The sequence below is a fragment of the Rhamphochromis longiceps genome, linkage group LG19, assembly GCF_057381845.1.
Source record: "Rhamphochromis longiceps isolate RC_006_pf linkage group LG19, R_longiceps_female_GT1.1, whole genome shotgun sequence".
NCBI classification, from domain to species: domain Eukaryota; kingdom Metazoa; phylum Chordata; class Actinopteri; order Cichliformes; family Cichlidae; genus Rhamphochromis; species Rhamphochromis longiceps.
Window position 1 is genome coordinate 8,368,024 of NC_140575.1, and position 6,120 is coordinate 8,374,143.

At 36.9% G+C, this 6,120-nt stretch overlaps 1 long non-coding RNA gene across 3 annotated transcripts; it reads left to right on the forward strand.

Moving 5' to 3' along the window:
• The first annotated feature begins 2,224 nt into the window (after positions 1 to 2,224).
• On the forward strand, positions 2,225 to 4,726 carry LOC146646134 (uncharacterized). 3 transcript variants are annotated; one of them, XR_014908871.1, is made up of 5 exons: positions 2,236 to 2,310; positions 3,009 to 3,074; positions 3,425 to 3,580; positions 4,033 to 4,125; positions 4,423 to 4,726. It is a non-coding gene; the product is annotated as an uncharacterized LOC146646134 (long non-coding RNA). The 3 variants fall into 3 exon arrangements; XR_014908872.1 differs by lacking the exon at positions 2,236 to 2,310 and adding an exon at positions 2,324 to 2,466; XR_014908873.1 differs by lacking the exon at positions 3,009 to 3,074 and having other exon boundaries at positions 2,225 to 2,310.
• The last annotated feature ends 1,394 nt before the right edge of the window (positions 4,727 to 6,120 follow it).

A 6,120-nucleotide genomic window follows, 5' to 3' on the forward strand; every position in this document is an offset into this window, starting at 1 on the left:
AATTGGGGAACATTTCCTCTCATCTCTCAGGTCCTGGACTTTAAATATACTGTTTATCTGCTGTTGATCGTTTTTAGGCCTCGCAAAACTTCAATTTGTCTGGTTTACTAAATATTTCAAGGACATGCTGCACACCGTGCTGAGATAAGAAATTAGATGTCGCTGAACACAAATGTGTGTGTGTGTTTGTGTGTGTGTGTGGAGAGAGCGACAGCAGAGTGATTTCTCTCGCAGTTTTATTTTCAAGATTGATATTCAGTCCGTGTATGCAAACCGTACCTAGTTACAGTAAAGAGAAAAGATGTACTCACCTCCGGTTTCGCACAGGTGATAGAACTTCCACAGTTTCTTCCCGCTTCACCTGCTTTCGGTTTAGTTGAGGGTTGGCAAGAGGGTGTGACCGGGGCGCGCGATGGGGGCGCATTTACAATGGGCAACGTTACTTTCTCTGAGAAAGCCATATAAGTGTCAGGGCTCTGTGTGCGGGCAGGCGGAGAGGAGGATCCAAATGCAGGACTCAGACACTAACTTGAAACTCAAAAACCTCAGCTTTATTGCTGGTACGAAAACAAAACATGAAGTGAACATGGAATATGGAGAACCGAAACACACAGGCATAATCTGATGGTACGACGCGACATGGTGAAAAGGAACGCGATTTGTCCCGTACTTCAGCTAGACGGTAAAAAAAAGAAAACATAGACACAAAGCTGGATTTATTCTGCGTCTTTACTCTGTCAGCTGTCTCTTCTTGTCCCATTCTCTCCGCCTCCCTCTCCTGTTGCTACTTCAATCATGAAACTGATCAATGATCAGCTGATCGGCTTTTCTTTCGCAAGTCCAGTCTATCGTTTGTTTATCGCCCACTTTGCGCCAGAAAGAGGAAACCATCGGATGTCGACGTTTAAGCTTGATCAGCTGTTGTTAGAATTTATTTAATATTAATTTCTAGTATCAGCTGATGTTTGCTGGAGCCACAGCTGTAAAAGCTGCTGGTCATGATGTCGGTTTGTATATCTGGTGAGAGGGAAACATGAAGATGAAACCAGGAGATGTCCTTACTGAATCATCAGAGCTGAACAGGTGATGGAGAAACAGGTTTACCTTTTAGGTGACGTGAATGAGTTGAAGGGAAGTTATGAACTGTTTCTGAGAGACAAATAACACCAGGAGCCTTTTCTATGTAGCTGACAGCTGGTAACTGTGCAGGGGCGGGTCTAGCAAAGTTCTGCCAAGGGGCCAGGTAGGGCATTAACAGGGAGAGGGGGGCAAAAAGAAATACTTTTCTTTCTTATTCTCATTTAAAATGTCTGGCTTTTAATAAATAATTATCTGAATCCTACAACCAAAATGTTTATCTGATGTAAAATGTATAGAAATCATACATATATAACAACAAGACTGTACATCACTCTCACAACAGCGTTCGTTTTCATTCAAAGACTTTATGGCTCTTCCTATGATACCTGGTGGGCCGGTCACTAGTCAAAATGCCCGGGCTGATTTTTCTTGTCCCAGTCCAGCCCTGGACAAATGTATACTTTAGAGGTGAAGAAGCAAGCTCTCATGTTGTTGTTTCGGTTTCTATGTTAGGTAAATAAACAAAAGTTGTAATAAAACCAAATCCGACGTGACATCAGGACATGTATGTCCACTAGAGGGGGTTGTGTGCTGTAGTTGTGTGTGCAGGGGTTTAGTCTTTGTCCATACCTTTTTGGGGGGGGAAAGTTGAATTGTCTTTTTTAAATAAGATGATAGAAATATTTGAGATTTGTTTCCAAGTGCTGTTTTATGCACATCGTTACAGATATTTGCTTCAATAAAAGAAAACATTTCCAGTCCAAATAAATGAACAAATGTGAGTGGGTTAGGCTGATAGTGCTTAGTGGATATAGTGGCTTTTTATTGGTATTATAAAATATGCATTTCAGTTACACAATGTTTACATTTTCTTACACTCAAAAAAATGAATGAGGTGGATTGTTCAGTGTATATTAATTATTTATTTTCATTTTACTTAAAATATATGTTTTTGTTAAGTTAACATATGTTTTTCTAATCAAGTCTACGTAATTGTGTCTATTATTCAACGTACATAATACTAATGTGTTACTTGATCGCATAACATTTAAGTTAAGTCAATTAGGATCGATATACCTTGTATATCCACAAGGTGGCAGTAATGCAAAAACAGTTGTAATGAAACAGCGCAGAACAAGAAGGTTTCACGGCTTGTGCCTGCTCATGCACAAGACTTCAAATTTAACTGAAAAAGGCTGTTTTGGCGCCAAGCTGCTGTTTCTTTGAGAGGTAAGACCACTTTTTTCTTTGACTATGTTGTGTAGTATCTATATGTCCAGCATGGTTATATTTTGCGTTTGTCTTACAAGACATGTTATATCGTTTGCGTGTGCTTGTTTTACATTAGTTTTACTGGGTCCTGGACATGCTTATTTTGTGGACTGTGTAAGAAACATTTTTATTGTTTTTTGTTTTATTAAGGGATTAGCTACAGGGGTTCATGGGGTTATTCTTTCAAGGGGTTATTTTTCCATTTGCTTTCTTGGGATTCCTTTTCTGTAATCCGAGAGTCGGAAATATCGAATAGGATAGCAAGGATAGCATAAAGTGACATTTAAAATCCAAAAAGTCAAGGGCGAAAGCCACTGTGACACCATTGTTCTGCTCTATCAGTAATCTGTATTATGTAAAAATGGTCTGTAAATACAGCATGTTTCCTAGCGGAGTTATACATATCAATGTAGTTATAAATTACAGTTTGTGAAAGTACACACTTACTTTTTTTAATAAAATTATTCAAGACATATGAGTGGACAGACAATGGAGGTCGACAGACCTGGTGATAATTGCTTCTATAGAAAGTTAGCACATGGCAGTGTCAATCTCTTGCTTTTCTTCTGAGTAGTATTTTATTTAGTTGTAATTCAAACAATAATTTGCTTCTTGAAATTAAGGAATTAATTTTTTTTTTTCTTTATAAATCTCAGATCCTGCCTTTACCTGCTCCCTCCTATACTGATGTGGTGTATGTGGTACTGCTGAGCTTGTATGTGGTATGTGAACTGTTATACTTTTAAAAACAAAACTGTTTTATAAGTTAAGTTTTCTTTTGTGACCCATCCCATGCCCCTGTTATTTCTTCTCCACATCTGAACCATGGTAAAGGTTGCAGTTCAAGGGCCTGAGGCATGAAATTCTTTTCAGATCAGCTGTGATCAATATTTTTTGGAACTTGATAAATAACAATAAAAGCTGTAATGGCTCCATTAGCATTTTGTGTAAATGTTTGTGTTAAAATTATAGCTTTAATGAGGTCTTTCTACATTAGTTTTAGTTTGTATATGTGTACATATAGTATGTATATTTACAGTACAGTATGTTGTGTTTGTTGACATATTTTCAGGTGGAAGCAGAATATGTGAGGATTACTACTGCTGCACATGTTCCAAGGCTTTTTACACAACTTGACCAATACACTGACCAGCTCATAAAAGTCTTCAAGAAAAAAGGAGGCGTTGCAGGGAAGAAAATTAGACAAACTTTGGCCCCAGCCACACAGGTGCGTTATTCTGTTGGTAGCAAAATATTATGGCTAATAAGATCATTTTCAAATTTAAACAGCTAGTGTATGGTAGCTGCACAGTGCACTTACATTTATATTAAGCAAGACAAAGTTTGGTACTCAAAACGTTGGAAAATTTAAATTACCTAAACATATGTAAAATCTGATCCCTTGATTTAGGTTAAACCAGAAGTGAATGTTTTTATGTTATGTTTTGAATGCAAAAAAGATGATGTATTAGTTTGTCTTTACCTCCATTATGGACATATATAATGTGGTGGAAACCCTGCCCAACAGGTTAACTATTCATGTCCATGTGATGATTAGTTGGTCTTGTGTACATGTCTATCTGTGCAGTGGATATGTCATTCATTTTGCGTATAATGTGAGTTTCTGTCATCCTAAAGTATATCTGTTTTCTCTTCCTGTATCTCTGCCACTCTCTACAGAAGGAAACCATTGAAAAGGGGAGGGAGTGTGTCCTCAGGGCACTACCTTTTTACCTGAATGAAGACCCAAGCATCCTCTTCAAAGAATAATTGGTTGGTAATTTTAGTTTAGTTTTTTATCTGTATTAAACCAAATTTTGAATAACTAATGTTGTTGCATGTTGTAATGTTGTTGTTGTTGTAATTTGCATGGAACCTGTTTAAATGTTTTGGGAAATCTTCTTGTATACCCAAACTATTTATATTTATCGTTGAATCTGTAGTCTAAAATAGTGGCGCACTGGGGTGCATGTTCCTAATATTGTGTTTACGTCATTAAAGGGTAGCTTTGGCCCTTTTTCTTTCTTTTTTTAAAACTGGATGCCATTTTTCTATGTTTTTGTGTCTAAGCTACAGCTGTTCAGAGGGAGCTGGAACAAATTACCCTTGCTATCTTTACCATCGAAAGAGCTGATGCCAGCACTCCTCCAGCCGATGTGGGTATAACCATCTAGTGTGTCCTGCATGACCTGGAAGACCTGGCCTCTGCATGTGCACTCTTAATGGGTGGGATATATGCACTGAATCTCAGTTAACCTCAAGACTGAAAGCTAAGAGACAATCAAAAGTATTGAGATTTAAAGGATTTAATTGAGAGATGATACTGCACCAGAAATGTTGAAGGGTGGTGTGTATATTAGCGTTCAAGGCATATTGTTATGAGGTAGAAATATGTTCATATTCAGTTTGTGTTACATTGTGTGCATTGTAAAGGTAATTGCAATACATACTAAAATTAAGGGTAAGTTAGGAGGTTGATCTGATATCCTCGTGTTGGTGTTGTTCCCAGATCATCATACTAAATGTTGTTCCAGGATCAACATTGCAAGTGACCAATCAGAATGTTGTGACGTCATACTTTTGCGACTTCGGGAAAAACCGGCGTAAAACAAAAAACTGTACTTAAGCTGCGTGAAACCGCCTCTGTCCGCCGATCAACTGACCCTAACCGTAACCCTTTAATAAACAGTAAGCAGAATTGATATTGTCCTTGCAACATTGGAATTTCATAAATGCACGAATGGCTTGGAATAGAATAACGTCACAACAATGTGATTGGTCACTTGCAATGTTGAACCTGGAACAACATTTTCATGATGGTCTGGGAACAACACCAACACGAGGATATCAGATCATCCAAGTTGGGAATGCAGGATGAATGTATATTTTGTGGACTTTTAAAGACGAACAATTGTTTCCATGTTAAAATGTTTACATCTGAAGTTTTTTGCCCAAACACTGGTAAAATAAATGTTGACAGTGGCGAGTGTTAAATGGTTACTGCTGTGCTGTTGCAAAAAAACTGAACGCTGACAAGCTGTTTTATTGTTAGACCATAATGTTGGCATGTTTTGTTAAAGTTTTATTTGGGATGGTGATGTAATTTTCTTTGATTGCTAATATCAGTGGACTATTTATTATTATTATTATTGTTGTTGTTGTTGTTACATTTTTTTTTTTTTTAAATTGTGGCTGTTGAGGTGGACACTTCACTTTGCATTGTTAAAGGAAAGCACTTCATTGGCATTGTGTTACTGGACTGACCCTAAGCAATCATTGCAAATAGCAACTTTGCTATCCATTTTAGACACTAAAAGAAAAAAACACTCACAGACCTTACTAGCATCACATGTGCATAACTCAAGTGTCATCTTATCAATGTGTTATGTGATCTTCAATGCGTTTTTTTTCTCTTCTATTTCTGGTAGATACAGACATTTAATTTAAAGTCTTGATGTTGCATCTGTCTACATACTGTTAATTACTAACCCTAATGAGCTGTTGTGTTTTATTTTGGACTGGGTTTACACAAATGCTCACTGAATGTGTTGGCAATAAAATAAATTTAAAAAAATAAGTTGGATGTACTTAATTCATTTGTGTGGAACCTGTTGACAAAATAGATTTATGTAAAACTAATTAATAAAGCACAAGGTGGCTGAAAATATAATATTTGAATTAATCTAACTTAAATTTAACATTTTACTGCCACAAATAAGAAATGTGTTGAAGTAACTAATCTAAACTATCTAACCTGAAAATATATCA